The 21,587-nt window shown below is 37.0% G+C and overlaps 1 pseudogene across 1 annotated transcript; it reads left to right on the forward strand.

The window, feature by feature from the left end:
• The first annotated feature begins 2,939 nt into the window (after nucleotides 1-2,939).
• LOC112616032 lies at nucleotides 2,940-3,519 on the forward strand (annotated as a pseudogene). The gene has a single exon (XR_003117540.1). The product of XR_003117540.1 is annotated as a vitamin K epoxide reductase complex subunit 1 pseudogene (transcript).
• The last annotated feature ends 18,068 nt before the right edge of the window (nucleotides 3,520-21,587 follow it).

Here is a 21,587-nt window from a genome sequence, read left to right on the forward strand (position 1 = left end):
TTTTTTTTTGAGACGGAGTCTCGCTCTGTCACCCAGGCTGGAGTGCAGTGGCCGGATCTCAGCTCACTGCAAGCTCTGCCTCCCGGGTTTATGCCATTCTCCTGCCTCAGCCTCCCGAGTAGCTGGGACTACAGGCGCCCGCCACCTCGCCCGGCTAGTTTTTTGTATTTTTAGTAGAGACGGGGTTTCACCATGTTAGCCAGGATGGTCTCGATCTCCTGACCTTGTGATCCGCCCATCTCGGCCTCCCAAAGTGCTGGGATTACAGGCTTGAGCCACCGCGCCCGGCCTTATTCACTTTTTTCTACATACTAGTTCAAATACAGCAGCTGAAATGTTCAAATGTTTGCACATACCAGGGCTTAATCTGATCACATGCAATGGATTTAATACTTGAAAACAAGAAATTTAATGCCTCCATATGGCCATTAAAACCAGCTGAGGCACTACTGTTTGTCATGATGTTGATGATGAGCCCTTTACTGCTTGTGTCTTTTTTATTATTGTTGCCAAGTAACTGAACAACTCATGCAGCATTGCTAAGGATAAGACCTTTCCCTATTAAGAAGAAAAAGATGACAACCTGCTGTGTGAACAATAGGGAAACTACCCTTATCATTCTTGGCACAAACGCTTCATCACTAAGGGTGTATCTTTACAAAAAAACTCTTTGAAATTTTTCTGTAAATATTCTGTTCCTGTCCACTGACATGAAATTTTTAAAGAAAAAAAAATATGCTAACTCACAGAAAAAAAAATGGAGATAAAAATCCAGAAAATGTATTATACATCTGTCTTTATCAAATAGTTGGTATCTAAAGGCTCCACATTAGGAGAGATGGAAGCAGTTATTACTACCACATGGCATCTTGCCCTACTTAATCCCAACAGAAGAAGCCTCCTCCGACTGTGTTGTAGAGAAGATGAAGAATCTCAAGTCAGATCAAAGGCCAAGTTGTGATTACTGTGAAAAGAAGAGAGGAGGATCGCATATTCTTTTTCAGCTATCTATCCTTTTAAGACATAATGTCCCATTTGAAATATTTGCTGCATGAATGTCAAAAAAGTATCAGATGGTAAAATAATAGCGGTAGCTCAAATCTATGAAAAATGGAGGTTCATGGAAGCACAGATACTAAGCTCTTTCAAAACACGTCTTCTTAGTATTCCACAGTGATTCCCTCAAGAATAAAATCACTGACTTAAACTCTCATCTAATATTTAACCCCTTTTTACAAGTAAGAATTTTTTTCATATAACATGGAAATGTAGAAATTGATGCTTTTAGATTTATCTTCATGTCTTGGATTTTGCTAATAGTTAGACATAATCTTGCTCTATTATTTAATAGACCATTTATGTATATGTTTTTCTGTACAGTTGACCCTTAGACAACTCAGGTTTGAACTGTGTGGATCTACTTATACATGGATTTTCTTCTGCCTCTGCCACCCGTGAAGCAGCAAGACCAACTGTTCCTTTTCCATTTTTCTCCTCAGCCTACTCAACATGAAGATGCTGACTATGAAGACCTTTGTGATGATCCACTTCACTAAATGAATAGTAAATATATTTTTCCCTACGATTTTCTTAATAACATTTTATTTTCTCTAGCTTATTTCATTGTAAGAATACAGTATATAATACATATAACATACAAAATATGTGTTAGTTGACTGCGTTACCAGTAAGGCTTCTGGTCAACAGTAGGCTATTAGCAGTTAAGTTTTGGGGGAATCAAAAGTTATGCTCAGAATTTTTAACACCATGGAGTTTGGTGCCCCTAACCCCCATATTGTTCAAGGGTTAACTGTATAATAAACAAGCAAGCATACTATAGGAATTTAAGATGTACAGCAAAACTTGATGTGTCCCTCTTTAAAGCACATGTTCACCCTTAAATATATCTATGTGCTAAAAAATACTATGTGCCTTTACACTGTTAATGTGGAGGTAAATTAGCACAGCCATTATGGAAAACAGCATGAAGGTTCCTCAAAAAACTAAACATACACCTACTATATGACTAGTAATTCCAATTCTGGGTATATATCCAAAGTAACTGAAATCAGCGTGTTGAAGGGAGATCTGCACTTCCATGTTCATTGCCGCAGTATTTACAATAACCAAGACACAGATTCAACCTAAGTGTTCATCAGCGCGAATGAATATAGAAAATGTGGTACATATACACAAAGGGATGCTATTCAGCCTTAACAAATAAGGAATTCCTGTCATTTGTGACAATGTGAATGAACCTGGAGAACTTTATGCTAAGCGAAATAAGGCAGGCACAGAACGACAAATACTACATAATCTCACTTATATGTGGAATCTAAAAAGGTTGAACTCAGCTGTAGCAAGTAGAATAGTGGTTACCCAAGGCTAAGGATGAGGCGAGTATTGGGGAGATGTTGGTCAAAGGATACAAAATTTGTTAGATGGGAGGAATAAATTCAGGAGATCTATCATACAACACGGTGATTATAATTAATAACAATGTATTATATACTTAAAAATTGCTACCACAGTAGATTTCAAATGTTCTAACCACAATAAATGATAAATATGTGAGTAATGATTATATTAATTAGCTTAGTTTAATCACTTTACAATGTATACATATGTCCAAACATTATTTTCTATATCATAAATATTTACAATTTTAATTTGTCGATTAAAAAATACTAACAGCCTTTCCCAGGAATAGCTCAAATTATTCCTTCTCCATTAAAAAATTCCCTGTAAATAGGCAGTCTAATACCAAAAACTTAAACTTCAGCATCGAATAAGAATACTTTAGAGCTCTAAACATTTTAACTATTCTCATTCATGTACAAATGTGTTAATCATAAGAAAAGGAATGCTAGGCCCTGCCCCGCCCCTGCTCCGTGGCTGCTGGTTTTCTCCGCGGGCACCTCGAGGGGTGACCTGGAGATATGGGGAGTACTGGGGGGAACCCTGGCTGGGTGCGGCTCGCGCTCTGCCTGGCTGACTTAGTGCTATCGCTCTACGCGCTGCACATGAAGGCCGCGCGCGCCCTGGGCCGGGAATACCGCGCTCTCTGCGACATGGGCACCGCCATCAGCTGTCCCGTGCATCATCTCCTCCAGGTAGGGCAGGGGCTTCGGGTTGGTGCAGCACGTGCTGGGACAGGACAGCATCCTCAATCAATACAATAACATATTCCCTTGCATCTTCTACACACTACAGCTGTTAAATTGCCCGTGGACGCGCTGGGCCTTTGTCCTGCTGCTGCTGAGCTCCCTGCTGTCTCTGGCTGGTTCTGTCTACCTGGCCTGGATTCTGTTCTTCGTGCTCTATGATTTCTGCATCGTTTGCATCACCACCTATGCCATCAACGTGGGCCTGATGTGTCTCAGTTTCCGGAAGGTCCAAGAACCCCAGGGCAAGGCTAAGAGGCACTGAGCCCTCACCCCAAGCCAGGCTGGCCTCATCTGCTTTGCTTTGGCATGTGAGCCTTGCCCAAGGAGGCATATCTGGGCCCCTAGAAGGCCCTAGATGCAGGGCCATCTAGAGTCCCCCCTCCCTCTGCCATACCTACACATGACAATGGACCAAATGTGCCACACGCTCGCTCTTTTTTCCACCCAGTGCCTCTGACTCTGTCCCCAAGGGCTGGTCTCCGAAGCTCTTGCCATTGCCCAAGGAGTGAAGGTTCTGAGCAATACAATTTTTTAAATTAAAAAAAAAAAAAAAGGAATGCTAGTCTATAGAGAAAATAGCTAGAGGACACTTTTCCTGATTTATGTGTTTACCTTCAATTGTCCAGTTGTTAATGCACTATAAATAAATTAGTCAGATTTATTAATGTTTTTATTATTCGTGTTCTTGTTACATAACAACACCAGAGAAGCAGCAGACAATTCTTTATCACAAGGGAAAGCTTTTGTTTCCTTAATACATTTTGACTCATTATAGATTACAAAGCCAAAAGGTTTGGTTTCTTAAAATAGTATAACATCGTGCTGGTATAAAATTATATATGAAAACATAATGGGTGATTCAAAGACTTAGAAGAAGGGTTTGGGCAATAAAAATGTCCAATGTGGTCTGAATATATATGCTAATTTTTATTGCTGGTCACCTTATAAAAGGAGTTCTGTCTATAACAGTCAGTGCGTTCACCTATAAAACAAACATTTATTGGATATCGAAGAGAAAATTTATCAAATTCTCCTAATTTTTGTTGTAGATGTCAAACTTTAAGTTTGCAACATGCTCACAATTCAATTATGTGTCTTTGATTTTGTTAATCTGGCCTTAGTGTCTGTATCCATGTGCAGTTTTATTATCAGAAACTTGAACAAATGTATGATACAGTATTTCCAAAAGTAACTCAAACTATTTGTCTTAGGTGTGATGAATGCAAATTAATTCTCCCCTCCCTCAGGGTATTTAAGTATAGACTCTTTTACATAAATCATATATTAATATATACAATGTATCTTTGAAAAGTTCTAACATTGAATATGCAAAATTAAAACAAATCCAGCATTAAAATCAGTTACAAAACTTATACAAGTCACATGTTCAGGGATACTGGAATGAATGAGCTTATAGTCATCATTTCTGAGCTAACATTTCATCTCTCCAAGCCAATGTCTCAAACCAAGAACCTGATGATAAATTTTCCCTCACTGAAGAATAGGGATATCTGTTAGACCTATTTAAAATTTTTTGAATGATGTTCATTAACTCTAGTGATTTTTTCTCTTAAATTGTATCTTGATATTGAATAAATGATACCCTATTGACATTACTCAGTCTGAGAATCCAATATTGTATACAAGTTGTTGTGTGTATCGACGTATTATATATTTTTCCTACTTAGAAAAGGGCCAGCACCTTTCATTATATTTACCAAAAGAGTTTAGGGATATATTGCACAGCATGGTAACTATAGTTAATAATAACGTATTGTATAATTCAAAATTGCTAAAAGAATAGATTTTAAATGTTCTCACCACAAAAAATGAGAAGTAGGTGAGATGATAGAATATTAATTATCTTGATTTAATTTTTCCACAATATATACATATATCAAAACATCAGAGTGTACCCGTAAATATGTATATTATTCATCATTAAAAATAAAATAGGCTGGGCACGGTGCCTCATGCCTGTAATCCCAGCACTTTGGGAGGCCGAGGTAGGTGTATTACTTGAGATCAGGAGTTCGTGACCAGCCTGACCAAAATGGTGAAACCCTGTCTCTACTAAAAATAGAAAAAAATAGCCAGGAGTATTGGCACACACCTGTATTCCCAGCTACTTGGGAGGCTGAGACAGAAGAATCGCTTGAACCTGAGAGACGGAGGTTACAGTGAACTGAGACTGTGCCACTGCACTCTAGCCTGGGTGACAGAGCAAGAGTCCATCTCAAAAAAAACACAAAAATGAAGTGTAGATGTAAGATTATTAAATGTTTGATCTAAATCAAGATTCTGTCTTGATTCAGGTAGAGGGGAATGCATGCTATGAGACCTTCAACAATGACCACTACAGTTGTACACTGCTGTGTATTTTACTAGATTGATAATATTTAAGATGTTGATGGATCATTATCTACAACAGGTTATGTGATAAAATTGTATTTTACAAGCTGTTCTGTTTTATGGCTATGAATGTGTATATATATCTCATTTTATTACAGTTCTATATCTTTAAAATAAAAAATTCACTGAATCAAAAAGAAAGGCAATATTTAATTAGAAATAAAATGAGTTCTAAATCTTTCATGAATGTATTCTGTGCAGGGAATTCTTAATGCTTTCCATTATTATGAGAGATAATATCAAGCCCAATTATTTCAAGTCAGGCTAAATCTTTCTACATTGAATGTGCTGAGATAAAAGCTCTTCAGTTTATAGGTGTTTTACCTAGGGCATAGGCCTTGGTCTTTGAAATATTTTCAGTGAAATTTATTTTTCATTATGCATTAAAGTTCTACTAAGTTTCTCACATGGAGCTTCCAATTTGGTCTGTCTTTACAAGGTTGGCTAGCTAAAAATAAAGTTTTGTCAGTTGCTCCTCTGTTTGTTCTCATATATATTTTTCTCCCTTTCCAATTTTGTATCACATGGGGGCTAACCCCAGGAGAAATACTTCTCCCAGATTCGTGGGTCAGCTGATTTTAACTATAGTTTGCCAGTTGGAGACACTATCAGAAGAAAGAAGAACGAAGGGAGAAGAAATGGTATTTTTCACAATCTGCCAATGAGGCATGTTCAACACTAGCTGCTTCTCTATGGCTGCAGTTCCTACAAAAAATGATTCAAAATTCCTCCAGGAGATCCTGGTTACTGGGCTTTGGTAACCGCAACCTCTTCATCTCCTCAACAAAGGTGTTGTAGTAGCTTTTGAGATGGCTAATCTCTGATTTCCCTCATCGTTTCCTGTTTGTTTTTTTAGCAATTCCTTCGCCTATATAATCAATTTCCAATATTAAATTTCTTCTGTCTTAAGTATTCTGAAGGATCTCTGATTCCAGACTGGAACATAACTGATACATAATTATGCACAGTTTTATTTGATTTACCTGTACCTAACCCTCTATTATCTGTTTTCTGTTCCCACATTCCCAAATTTGAAATTGCTCTGACAATATTATTAATAGCATATGTATTGCCAAATCCAGTGGGTATATTTTAGTTCACTGGATACTTCTGCTTTCTTTGACACCGCTGACAACTCTTTTTCATAATTTTTGTATTTCATTTATTTCTACAGTGCTCTTTTTTGTTTCTACCCCCAATCATTTGGCTTAATTCTTTTCATGCTCAATTTTTTAAAACAATGTTATTTTCTCACATCTTATTTTTATGCTCTACTTGGAAGTATTCAGCTAAACTTAAGATCTTATGTTCCATTTAAATGCTGATGGTATCCGAATTAATTTTTCCATCACTAAATGTATTCTTACATTTCCTAAGCATATAACTAGGCATTTGTTGGATAATTTCAAAAATCTAACTTATTACCTTATACTTTCCAGAAACACACACAGAGAGACACTAAACCAAACAACCAACCACAATACCCCTGCCCCGTTCTGTTGATTATCTTGTTGATGTCACCATAATCCACCTAAACACCCAAGACAAAAATGTGTGGTTCATTACTGACCATTGTGTCTGCAAAGAGTCTTGCCTCATGTTATTCATGCTGTGTGTAGCCACCTCCCACCTGTATAACCAGTAAGATATTGCACAAATGATTTCAAGGCTAGACTGTAAAACGGATTCCAGCTTATGCCTTTTCCTTCTTGAATCATGGGTTGTAGGCAAAGCCAGTTGCCATTTCATAAGAACACTCAAGCAACACTATGGATCTATTCGTTGGCAAGGAAATTAGTTCTCCTGCCATAACCAGCAAGGAACTGAAGGTCTTGCTAACAGCTATGTGAATTAGTTATTTTGGAAGCAGATCCTCCAACTCCAGTCAAGCCAGCTGATATGTGGCACTAGTTGACATCATGATTGCGACCATATGAGAAGATTCAGGCCAAAGCCACCCAGGTAAGCTGCTCTAGAATCCAGACCTACAGAAACTGTACGGGATAATAAATGTTTATTGCTGTTTCATAGCTGCTAAGTTTTGGGTAATTTATTAGGATAACCAATAGAACTACTCTGTTTCTCTTATTCTTTACTAATCATCAAGTTCTATCAATATTATTGCCCAAATATTTCTGGAATCTACTCTTTCATCTTCAAACACTACTGTTCTAGTCATTATCAACTCTAGCTTGAATTATTTCAGTGGCCCTCAAAATGATCTCTTGTTCCAGTGTGGTGTTTTGCAAATCCATCCTGCTATTCCACTCTCAAAGTGATTTATGTGGAATTCAAATTAACCAGGCTTCTTTTATACTTAAAAACATTCGGTGGTTTTTTTTTTTTTTCTTCAAAAGATAAAAGGAAAGTACTTGCCATGATGTAAAAAGTCTTAGGTAATCAGAAACGCTTTTTGTTTTTTTCACTCCAACTTTATTTCTTGCAACTTTTCAGCACTTATTTTTGTGTGCTGAAATACTGAACTGCTTTAGACCTTGATAACCAGCAGCTTCATATCTGTGTGTCACTTCTCCTAAATTTCCTTTTTTTAGAAGCGCCCGGTCTTTTTCCTGATTAATTCATTATCAACTTTTGAGACCTAACTCAAAAATTATTTCCTCCAGGTAGACTTCCATAACTCCTGGAAGTCAGATTAACTATTCTCCTTTTGTTAACCTAAAGTACCATTCACATTCTTCTAACATAATACGTACTTTATCATAATAAAATTCCTTAAGCAGTGGATTTCTCCACAACTATGTGTGAAAGATCAAAGAGTCATATTGTGTTTGAATAGAAATCTACTGGTTGCGTGCTTTATTTAGTTGTAGTTTGCAAGTCTACAAATGGAACAGACAGATCTAGGAGACTGAGGTTTTCTAAACAATAGAATTTATATATATATATATGAGAGAGGGAGAGATGATAGACTTATATGTAACAGATAGAGATAAAGATAGTGCAGATCAAATGAATACAAGGCCAGTGGGTTATTTTATATACTAAGTGAGCAATTTACATTTCTGAAAGAAACATTTAATAACATAAGTAAGTAAAATATATTTATTGTAACAACCCTGATTTGCCAGATTGCATTAATAAACTGTTACATTTAAAAATCTTCTTTTCTTTTACTACTTATTAAACATAGGGAGGTTCTTTTTTTTTTTTTTTTTCCGAGATGTTGTCCAGGCTGTGGTGCAATGCCACGATCTCAACTTACTGCAACCTCCGCCTCCCGGGTTCAAGCGATTCTCCTGCCTCAGCTTCTGGCATAGCTGGGATTACAGGCATGTGCCACCATGCCCGGCTAATTTTTTGTATTTTTAGTATAGACGGGGTTTCTCCATGTTGGTCAGGCTGGTCTCTAACTCCCAACCTCAGATCATCTGCCCGCCTCGGCCTCCCAAAGCGCTGGGATTACAGGTGTGAGCCACCGCGCCGGCAACATAGGGAGATTCTTATAACTAACACAATAGATTATGCATGGTTTGATCTTAAATACATTTATTTCTATTGTCTTCTCTTTTTAAACTTTTATTGTGCATATTTAAGGTGTACCACGTGATGTTTTGATATACATGTAGATGAAGCAAATTAACATATACATCACCTCACATAGTTTCCCATTTTTTTGTGTGGCAAGAGCACCTAAAATATACTCTTTTTGCAGAAATCCCAAATACAATATAATATTATTAACTATAGTCTATGGCCCTCATATTATACATTAGATCTCTAGATGTGTTCATCCTATGTATCTACTACTTTGCGTCCTCCAACCTACATCTCCCCATTTTCTCCCCTTATGATTGTCCCCAGTAACCACTATTTTATTCTCTACTTCTTTGTACTTGCCTTTTCTGACAACACTCTGGCATAATCAGAATATATTATCTAAAATTTATGTTATTTTAAAATGAGATGTGTAATAATAATTTTAGCATTTTAAGTTCAACAATAAGTATAATTGTACTTTCCCATTTGTTTATCAGTTTAAAATAAGCAATGCTTATGAGACTTGATGTCCAAAATGGTAACCACGTGAATTTCAGGGATCATGTGAATTATTTCTGTACATTTCGTGCCTATAAAAATGCCTGGTCTTAACTAGACACCCTATACATATTGTTTAAACCGGAAAGAATTTGATCAAAAAGGACAATGATATTACTAATACATTAACACATTATATATGGGCTAGCATGAGTAGGTTATCATTCATTTAAGGTTTACTTGTGTTGTTAACAATTTTTGAAAAAATACACATTAAGTAACTAAAATATCATATTTTAGTAAATGGTACTCTGAATTTGACTTAGGTCTGCAAAAAAATGTTAATGATATTGACCATGGTTGATGAAGACAGTTATTGATTTCACTTAAATGGCAGTTAGTGAAATAAATGTATAGAAGGTGAAAGAATAAGCATAACTGTCTTAGTCCACTCCTGCTACTATAAGAAAATACCTGGGACTGGGTAATTTATAAAGAACAGAAATTTATTTCTCACAGTTCTGGAGGCTGGAAGTGCAAGAATAAGGGCGCCCACAGATTTGGTGTCTGGTAAGGGCTTCTCTCTGCTTCTGAGATAGCACCTTGCTGCTGTGCCCTCCAGAGGGGACAAATGCTGTGTACTTATATGACAGAAAGAACATAAAAGTCAGGCAGCTCTCTGAAGACTGTTTTATAAGAGCACCAATCCATTCATGAGGGCGGAGCCATCATCACTTAATCATCTCCCAAAGGCATCTTTTAATACTATTACATTAGTGATTAAATTTTAACATATGAATTTTGGGGGACGCATTCAGAGACCACAGTAATAATTAATTTTATGAAACATTTTTCCAGAAAAAAAAAGATATATACAAGTGCAGTCAGGCCATTAATTCAGAAAAATGTCTAAAATATTAAATAGGGTTGTTGGTTTGTTTATTTTCTTATTATTTTCAACTTTAATATCTGGCTATTATAAGGGAAATATTATAGGTGTAGATGAAAGAAAAAACCGAGAGAAACCGAGAGATGCCTTCAATTGAGGGTGACAGCTGACAAAGATGGAGAAATCAGATTTCAACAACTATGTCAAAAATCATTACAATTGGGATAATTCAGAGAGTAATTTAAACTCAAAAAATTTTAATAATTCGGGGTCAGGGAATACTACTAATTTATAGCTATAAAATAAATCTACTTAATAATGTTTCTTCAGTCATTAATAAAAAGTAAAATTAGATTTAATATACTCTGTGTTATAAAGTAACGGAAAATCAGGAGAATGCAATGAAAAGAGTTTATTTCTGGAAAATGTTAAAGACTTAATCATGCAATGAGTTTATAAAAATGTGTTTTTTATGTATTACATGATGTCCTAAGACAAATATAAAATATAAAATAAATTGAAATACATACATAATATATAATATTTATGCCAAAGATAAGATATATTTACCTGTTTTTCAAGAACAAAACTTAAATTTCTAAATTATATAATCATATAAAAAAGATAAATAACTAAAACCAGTATTTTTTTGCTGAATACTTTGCCATATTTGCATTATATATGTAATTTTTATATAAAATATGCACAAATAAAGTTTTATCTTTCATGTCAGTCCAGTTTCTACCACAAAAAGTAACTCTTATAGTTGGTATGTACCCATCCCATGAAAGCTTTTCAAAAATTTTTAATATCCATTCATTTATATGCATAAACATATATAACCATTATAATCATGGCACATATAGCTGACACTTATTGAGTATAAATCTGTAAGGAGCACTGTCCTATGTACTTCACAAACATTAATTTATTTAAGCTGTGGTAAGTAAGTCCTTATGATGTTAATTCTAGTATTCTTATTTTAAAGACGAGGAAATTAAGGTACAGAGAGAATAAATAAATTTGCCTATGATGACACTACTAGGAATTGGAATTTGTAGTCAGAATTTGAACCCAGGTAGTCTGTCTCAAGAGCCTGGAATTTTAACCATGAATTATACTGGTTTTTGAATTAAAATTTTATTTTAAGGTAATTATAGGTTCGCAAGCAACCATGAGAAATAGTACAGGGAGATTCTGTGTATCCTTAACCCAGTTTCCCCCAGTGGAAACATCTTGTAAAACATTAGCACTACCTATCAACCAGGATATTGACATTAATACATTCAAGATAAAGAACAACTTTGGGAGGCGAGGCGGGCATATCATGGGGTCAGGAGTTCGAAACCAGCGTTGCCAACATGGTGAAACCCCATCTCTACTAAAAATACAAAAAATGGCTGGGCGTCGTGGCAGGTGCCTGTAATCCCAACTACTCAGGACTCTGAGGCAGGAGAATCATTTGAACCCGGGAGGCGAAGGTTGCAGTGAGCCGAGATCGTGCCATTGCACCCTGGCCTGGGCAACAGGGCAAGACTTCATCTCAAAAAAAAAAAAAAAAAAAAAGATACAGAACAATTCCATTACCAAAAGAATCCTTCATGTTGTCTTTATAACAACCATGCTCCTTTCCCTGTTTCCTGGAAACTATTAGTCTCATCTCCCTTTCTATAATTTTGTCATTTCAAGAATGTTATATAAATAGATTCATATAGTTTTTAACCATTTGGATATTGGCTTTTGTCAATCAGCATAATTATCTGAAGATTCATTTAAGTTGTTTTGTATATCAATACTTCATTCTTTTTTATTGCTGAATAGTAATTTCATGGTATGAATGTAGCACACTTTGTTTAACCATTCACCCATTGAGGTATGTCTGGGTTGATCCTATTGGGGCTATTACAAATAAAGCTGCTATAAGCAACATATCAGTCTACAGGTTTGAGTGCGAACATGTGTTTCTTTCTCTGGGATAAATTTCTAAAAATGTAGTTGCTGGGTTATATAGTAATTGCTAATTTGGTTTTATTTAGAAAAACTACTCTCAAACTGTTTTCAGGATGACTATGCCATTTTACATCTCCACCAGCAATGTATGAGTGATCTAGTCTCTCCACATCCTCACCAGCATTTGGTATTATCAAGACTTTTTATTTTAGTCATTCTAATGGGTCTGTAGCATTGTGGTTTTAATTTGTGTTTCCCTAATGTCTAAAATTTCTTTTCATGTTTTTTGTCCATTTTTCTGATCAGACCTTTTTTTTTTTTTTTTTTTTTGCTGTTGAGTTTTGAGAGTTCTTTATATATTCCAGATACTAGTTCTTCGTTGGCTAGCTTGTCTCTTTATCCTCTTAACAGGATCTTTCACAGAGCAAAGTTTTAAATTTTTGTGAAGTCAAATTTATCACTTACATCCCTTTACTTCCCTCACTTTTAAGGTATAATTTTTTTTTTTTTTTTTTTTTTTGAGATGGAGTGTTGCTCTGTCTCCCAGGCTGGAGTGCAGTGGCGCCATCTCAGCTCACTGCAAGCTCCGCCTCCTGGGTTCATGCCATTCTCCTGCCTCAGCCTCCCGAACTGCATATTTTACTAGATTGATAATATTTAAGATGTTGATGTATCATTATCTACAGCAGGTTATGTGATAAAATTGTATTTTCAAGCTGTTCTGCTTTGCGGCTATGAATGTGTATATGCATCTCTCATTTTATTACAGTTCTATATCTTTTGGATGTAGAAAGAGTAGCTGGGACTACAGGCACTTGCCACCACACCCAGCTAATTTTTTGTATTTTTAGTACAGATGGGGTTTCACCGTCTTAGACAGGATGGTCTTAATCAAGGCAATCAGCAAAAATTAAAAAGTGGATTAAAATTAAAAATTATATTATAATTAAAAAACTAAAAAGTGGATTTAACCACTTTTTAAATCCAAATAAATGGAGAAGATAATTAGGCCAACTCTTTTGCTCACTTCTTCTCCAGTCATTTCAAAACATATCCACAGAAACCAAATGCCACAGACTAGGCAGTTTGTAAACAACAGAAATTTATTTCTCACAATTCTGAAATCTGAGAAGTTCAAGATCAAAGTGCTAGTAGATTTGATGTCTGGTGAAGGTTTACTTTCTGCTTCCAATATGGTTCCTTGTTGTTGCATCCTCTGGAGTGGATGAACGCTGTCTTCACATAGCAGAAGGGACAGAAGGGCAAAAAGGGACAAACTTTCTCCCTCAATCCCAATTATACAGATGCTACTACACTTCCATGATTGTGGAGCCCTCACAGCCTACTCACCTCCCAGAGGCTCCATCTCTTAATGCTGTTGCATTGGGGATTAAGTTTCAACATGAATTTTGGAGGAACAGAATCATTCATACCAATTTTATAAATGAAAAGTATAGTGCTATTTTTGAAACGATAGCTATAAACTTATTTTTCACATTTTGTTTTTTTTTTTTTTGTAGATAGGGTCATGATTTTTTTTTATTATTATACTTTAACTTCTAGGGCACATGGGCACAACGTGAAGGTTTGTTACATATGTATACATATGCCATGTTGGTGTGCTGCACCCATTAACTCATCATTTACATTAGGTATATCTCCTAATGCTATCCCTCCCCCCTCCCCACAATTGGACCCGGTGTGTGATGTTCCCCTTCCTGTGTCCAAGTGATCTCATTGTTCAGTTCCCACCTATGAGTGAGAACATGCGGTATTTGGTTTTCTGTTCTTGCAATAGTTTGCTGAGAATGATGGTTTCCAGCTGCATCCATGTCCCTACAAAGGACACAAACTCATCCTTTTTTATGGCTGCATAGTATTCCATGGTGTATATGTACCACATTTTCTTAATCCAGTCTGTCACTGATGGACATTTGGGTTGATTCCAAGTCTTTGCTATTGTGAATAGTGCTGCAATAAACATACGTGTGCATGTGTCTTTATAGCAGCATGACTTATAATCCTTTGGGTATATCCCCAGTAATGGGATGGCTGGGTCAAATGGTATTTCTAGTTCTAGATCCTTGAGGAATCACCACACTGTCTTCCACAATGATTGAACTAGTTTACAGTCCCATCAACAGTGTAAAAGTGTTCCTATTTCTCCACATCCTCTCCAGCACCTGTTATCTCCTGATTTTTTAATGATTGCCATTCTAACTGGTGTGAGATGGTATCTCATTGTGGTTTTGATTTGCATTCCAGTGATGGTGAGCATTTTTTCATGTGTCTGTTGGCTGTATGAATGTCTTCTTTTGAGAAGTGTCTGTTCATATCCTTTGCCCACTTTTTGATGGGGTTGTTTGTTTTTTTCTTGCAAATTTGACTGAGTTCTTTATAGGTTCTGGATATTAGCCCTTTGTCAGATGAGTAGATTGCAAAAATTTTCTCCTGTTCTGTGGGTTGCCTGTTCACTCTGATGGTAGTTTCTTTTGCTGTGCAGAAGCTCTTTAGTTTAATGAGATCCCATTTGTCAATTTTGGCTTTTGTTGCCATTGCTTTTGGTGTTTTAGACATGAAGTCCTTGCCCATGCCTATGTCCTGAATGGTATCACTTAGGTTTTCTTATAGGATTTTTATGGTTTTAGGTCTAACATTTAAGTCTCTAATCCATCTTGAATTAATTTTCGTATAAGGAGTAAGGAAAAGATCCAGTTTCAGCTTTCTACTTATGGCTAGCCAATTTTCCCAGCACCATTTATTAAATAGGGAATCCTTTCCCTATTTCTTGTTTTTCTCAGGTTTGTCAAAGATCAGATGGCTGTAGATGTGTGGTATTATTTCTGAGAGCTCTGTTCTGTTCCATTGGTCTATATCTCTGTTTTGGTACCAGTACCATGCTGTTTTGGTTACTGTAGCCTTGTGGTATAGTTTGAAGTCAGGTAGTGTGATGCCTCCAGCTTTGTTCTTTTGACTTAGGATTGCCTTGGCAATGTGGGGTCTTTCTTGGTTCCACATGAACTTTAAAGCAGTTTTTTCCAATTCTGTGAAGAAAGTCATTGGTAGCTTAATGGGGATGGCATTGAATCTATAAATTACCTTGGGCAGTATGGCCATTTTCACAATATTGATTCTTCCCATCCATGAGCATGGTATGTTCTTTTGTTTGTGTCCTCTTTTATTTCACTGAGCAGTGGTTTGTAGTTCTCCTTGAAGAGGTCCTTTACTTCCCTTGTAAGTTGGATTCCTAGGTATTTTATTCTCTTTGAAGCTATTGTGAATAGGAGTTCACTCATGATTTGGCTCTCTGTTTGTCTGTTACTGGTGTATAAGAATGCTTGTGATTTTTGCATGTCGATTTTGTATCATGAGACTTTGCTGAAGTTGCTTATCAGCTTAAGGAGATTTTGGGCTGAGATGATGGGGTTTTCTAAATATACAATCATGTCATCTGCAAACAGGGACAATTTGACTTCTTCTTTTCCTAACCGAATACCCTTGATTTCTTTCTCTTGCCTGATTGCCCTAGCCAGAACTTCCAACACTACGTTGAATAGGAGTGGTGAGAGAGGGCATCCCTGTCTTGTGCCAGTTTTCAAAGGGAATGCTTCCAGTTTTTGCCCATTCAGTATGATATTGGCTGTGGGTTTTTTATAAATAGCTCTTATTATTTTGAGATATGTCCCACCAATACCTAAGTTATTGAGAGTTTTTAGCATGAAGGGCTGTTGAATTTTGTCAAAGACCTTTTCTGCATCTATTGAGATAATCATGTGGTTTTTGTCTTTGGTTCTGTTTATATGCTGGATTACGTTTACTGATTTGCGAATGTTGAACCAGCCTTCCATCCCAGGGATGAAGCCCACTTGATCATGATGGATAAGCTTTTTTATGTGCTGCTGGATTCAGTTTCCCAGTATTTTATTGAAGATTTTTGCATCGGTGTTCATCAGGGATATTGGTCTAAAATTCTCTTTTTTTGTTGTATCTCTGTCAGGCTTTGGTATCAAGATGATGATGGCCTCGTAAAATGAGTTAGGGAGGATTCCCTCTTTTTCTATTGATTGGAATCGTTTCAGAAGGAATGGTACCAACTCCTCGTTGTACCTCTGGTAGAATTCCGCTGTGAATCTGTCTGGTCCTGGACTTTTTTTGGTTGGTAGACTATTAGTTATTGCCTCAATTTCAGAGCCTGCTATTGGTCTATTCAGGGATTCAACTTCTTCCTGGTTTAGTCTTGGGAGAGTGTAAGTGTCCAGAAAATTATCCATTTCTTCTAGGTTTTCTAGTTTATTTGCATAGAGGTGTTTATAATAATCTCTGATGGTAGTTTGTATTTCTGTGGGGTCGGTGGTGATATCCCCTTTATCATTTTTTATTGCATCTATTTGATTCTTCTCTCTTTTCTTCTTTATTAGTCTTGCTAGTGGTCTATCAATTTTGTTGATCTTTTCAAAAAACCAGCTCCTGGATTCATTGATTTTTTGGAGGGTTTTTTGTGTCTGTATCTCCTTCAGTTCTGCTCTGATCTTAGTTATTTCTTGCCTTCTGCTACCTTTTGAATGTGTTTGCTCTTCTTCTCTAGTTCTTTTAATTGTGATGTTAGGGTGTCAATTTTAGATCTTTCCTGCTTTCTCTTGTGGGCATTTAGTGCTATAAATTTCCCTCTACACACTGCTTTAAATGTGTCCCAGAGATTCTGGTATGTTGTATCTTTGTTCTCATTGGTTTCAAAGAACATCTTTATTTCTGCCTTCATTTCGTTATGTACCCAGTAGTCATTCAGGAGCAGGTTATTCAGTTTCCATGTAGTTGAGCGGTTTTGACTGAGTTTCTTAGTCTTGAGTTCTAGTTTGATTGCACTGTGGTCTGAGAGACAGTTTGTTATAATTTCTGTTCTTGTACATTTGCTGAGGAGTGCTTTACTTCCAACTATGTGGTCAATTTTGGAATAAGTGTGATGTGGTGCTGAGAAGAATGTATATTCTGTTGATTTGGGGTGGAGAGTTCTGTAGATGTCTATTAGGTCCACTTGGTGCAGAGTTGAATTCAATTCCTGGATATCCTTGTTAACTTTCCATCTCATTGATCTGTCTAATGTTGACAGTGGGGTGTTAAAGTCTCCCATTATTATTGTATGGGAGTCTAAGTCTCTTTGTAAGTCTCTGAGGATTTGCTTTATGAATCTGGGTGCTGCTGTATTGGGTGCATATATATTTAGGATAGTTAGCTCTTCCTGTTGAGTTGATCCCTTTACCATTATGTAATGGCCTTCTTTGTCTCTTTTGATCTTTGATGGTTTAAAGTCTGTTTTATCAGAGACTAGGATTGCAACCCTTGCTTTTTGTTTTTGTTTTCCATTTGCTTGGTAGATCTTCCTCCATCCCTTTATTTTGAGCCCATGTGTGTCTCTGCATGTGAGATGGGTCTCCTGAATACAGCAAACTCATGGGTCTTGACTCTTTATCCAATTTGCCAGTCTGTGTCTTTTAATTGGACCATTTAGTCCATTTACATTTAAGGTTAATATTGTTATGTGTGAACTTGATCCTGTCATTATGATATTAGCTGGTTATTTTGCTCACTAGTTGATGCAGTTTCTTCCTAGCATCGATGGACTTTACATTTTGGCATGTTTTTGCAATGGCTGGTACCTGTTTTTCCTTTCCATGTTTAGTACTTCCTTCAGGATCTCTTGTAGGGCAGGCCTGGTGGTGACAAAATCTCTAAGCATTTGCTTGTCTGTAAAGGATTTTTTTTCTCCTTCACTTATGAAACTTAGTTTGGCTGGATATGAAATTCTGGGTTGAAAATTCTTTTCTTTAAGAATGTTGAATATCAGCCCCCACTCTCTTCTGGCTTGGAGAGTTTCTGCCGAGAGATCTGCTGTTAGTCTGATGAGTTTCCCTTTGTGGGTAACCCGACCTTTCTCTCTGGCTGCCCTTAACATTTTTTCCTTCATTTCAACTTTGGTGAATCTGAAAATTATGTGTCTTGGAGTTACTCTTCTCGAGGAGTATCTTTGTGGCGTTCTCTGTATTTTCTGAATTTGAATGTTGGCCTGCCTTGCTAGGTTGGGGAAGTTCTCCTGGATGATATCCTGCAGAGTGTTTTCCAACTTGGTTCCATTTTCCCCATCACTTTCAGGCACACCAACAGACGTAGTTTTGGACTTTTCACATAATCCCATATTTCTTGGAGGCTTTGTTCATTTCTTTTTACTCTTTTTTCTCCACACTTCTCTTCTCGCTTCATTTCATTCATTTGATCTTCAATTGCTGATACTTTTTCTTCCAGTTGATCAAGTTGTTTACTAAACTTATGCATTTGTCACGTAGTTCTTGTATTATGGTTTTCATCTCTATCAGTTCTTTTAAGGTCTTCTCTGCATTGATTGTTCTAGTTATCCATTCATCCATTCTTTTTTCAAGGTTTTTAGTTTCTTTGTGCTGGTTATGTAGTCCCTTCTTTATCTCTGAGAAGTTTGATCGACTGAAGCCTTCTTCTGTCAACTCGTCAAAGTCATTCTCCATCCAACTTTGTTCCGTTGCTGGCGATGAGCTGCGTTTTTTTGGAGGGGGAGATGCGCTCTGATTTTTTGAATTTCCAGCTTTTGTGTACTGCTTTTTCCCTATCTTTGTGATTTTATCTGCCTTTGGTCTTTGATGATGGTGACGTACTGATGGGGTTTTGGTGTGGGTGTCCTTTCTCTTTGTTAGTTTTCCTTCTAACAGTCAGGGCCCTCAGCTGTAGGTATGTCGGAGTTTGCTTGAGGTCCACTCCAGACCCTGTTTGCTGGGTTATCAGCAGCAGAGGCTGCAGAAGATAGAATATTGCTGAACAGCAAGTGTTGCTGTCTGATTCTTGCTCTGGAAGCTTCGTCTCAGGGGTGTACCCTGCTGTGTGAGGGGTGAGGTGTCGGTCTGCACTTAGTGGGGGATGTCTCCCAGTTAGGCTACACAGGGATCAGGGACCCACTTGAGCAGAGAGTCTGTCCGTTCTCAGATCTCAACCTCCATGCTGGGAGATCCACTGCTCTCTTCAAAGCTGTCAGACAGGGGCATTTACCTCTGCCGAGGTTTCTGCTGCTTTTTGTTTAGCTATGCCCTGTCCCCAGAGGAGGAGTCTATAGTGGCAGGCCGGCCTCCTTGAGCTGTGGTGGACTCCACCCAATTCGAGCTTCCCGGAGGCTTTGTTTACCTACTTAAGCCTCTGCAATGGCAGGCACCCCTCCCCCAGCCTCGCTGCTGCCTTGCAGTTAGATCTCAGACTGCTGTGCTAGCAAAGAGGTAGGCTCCATGGGCGTGGGACCCTCTGGGCCAGGTGTGGGATATAATCTCCTTGTGTGCCATTTGCTAAGACCCTTGGTAAAGTGCAGTATTAAGGTGGAAGTTACCCGATTTTCCAGGTGTTGTGTGTCTCAATTTCCTTTGGCTAGGAAAAGGAATTCCTTTCCCCCTCATGCTTCCTAGGTGAGGCAATGCCTCACCCTGCTTTAGCTCTCACTGGTCGGTCTGCACCCGTGGACCAGTGCCAACTGTCCAACATGCCCCAGTGAGATGAACCTGGTACCTCAGTTGAAAATGCAGAAATCGCCCGTCTTCTGTGTCACTCATGCTGGGAGCTGGAGGCTGGAACTGTTCCTATTCGGCCATCTTGGGCATGCCCCCCCTTTTCCACATTTTCTTAAAAGTAGCCCACTTTTTCAAGTTTCAAAACACAGATTTTATTTCAAATATCATGTTTTACCACTGTGTAACAATTGCATCTATAATGCACAATTCCTAGCCTACTGCCCCGAAACTTGAATTTTTGATTTTATTTAAACTAATCTCATGTTTTTCACAAACCCTTTTCCATCTCCAAAAATATGCATTCTTGTTTTTAATTTCAAAGCATCACAATTTTCAAAATGACATTCTTCAATGCAAAACCTTCCTTTGGCTTACATTATGTGTATTTTCCTTTCTCATATTTTGTTTTGGATATAGGGGAACAACTAACTTCAAATTTAAAATGTATTTATAAATATCTGCAGAATTAAATGTCTTTTGAATATAATTGTGGCCTGTTTTATACTGCTTTCTTAACAATCACCTGCAAATGAAGGGCATTTGATACTTGTTGAATGGAATTATATTCTCCTTATTATCATATGTAGCCGTATATCTAAGGTGAGTTCCAACAAACCATAGAAGCATTTACTACACTCTGTGGGAATTAGTACAATTAAATGTGTGCTTAAGTCATTAGTAAACACATGCTGATTTGTTTCCAAAAAAAAAAAAAAGTTTAAAACATTGTGTTAAAAACTACTAAAGTTATATATTTCAGATGAAAAATAAAAATAAGACACTAGCACATTGATAAATGGTAGTTCATGCAACAGATTCTGATTTAGTAGACTGTAGTTGAAATGTTCAGATAAGTGAGGAATATCTTACTGAAAATGAAAATGTACTATGTACTACAAGAAAGCATGGGTAGTTATTATACTGTCATAGGCCTTCATTATGAATATAACTATAAGTTATTGCAGCCCAGACTACATTGGTGAGCTTGTAAAGAAATAATTATCTAGCTGTATTCACAATGCTACAAACACTCACAACATTTCATTTTATTCTCAGTGCTAAATCAAAGATGAAGGACCTGCATAGGGTTTGCTTTATGCAATTAGATAAGAAAATTCATGCTAAGGGAGCATAATTGCCAAAGATTACACAGCTTGAGCATGCCAGATCAGACTAGAACACACATATTCTGGGTCGAGAGCCTCTTCTTTTTAAGGCTGTATATGATTGTTCTAGAATTTTAATATCCAGATCTATGCCCATAGATGGTATCTTCCTCACCCTCCTAGCTGCTGCCCTACACATGCCTTCTTCACCTGTACTGAGCTAATTTGCTTTCATTTCAGGTTGTAAATGTGATGCTGACCCTAGACAGATTTAGAAGAGATTTTTATTTCTATTCTTGTCTCACAGGGGTGAGATTTAAGAATGCTATTTAAATACTTGTTAAATTAAATGTGCCAAAGTAATATGAAATTAGAAACTCTATAAATGGATGGTAATTCCAAGTAATCAAACACATTAGGAAATTCAGACCAGGTCATTTTGCAAAGTCAAAAGTGTAAAAACTCAAAGTATCTAATTTAAAACTTAGTCTTT

This window comes from Theropithecus gelada, chromosome X (assembly GCF_003255815.1).
Source record: "Theropithecus gelada isolate Dixy chromosome X, Tgel_1.0, whole genome shotgun sequence".
Classification (NCBI taxonomy): domain Eukaryota; kingdom Metazoa; phylum Chordata; class Mammalia; order Primates; family Cercopithecidae; genus Theropithecus; species Theropithecus gelada.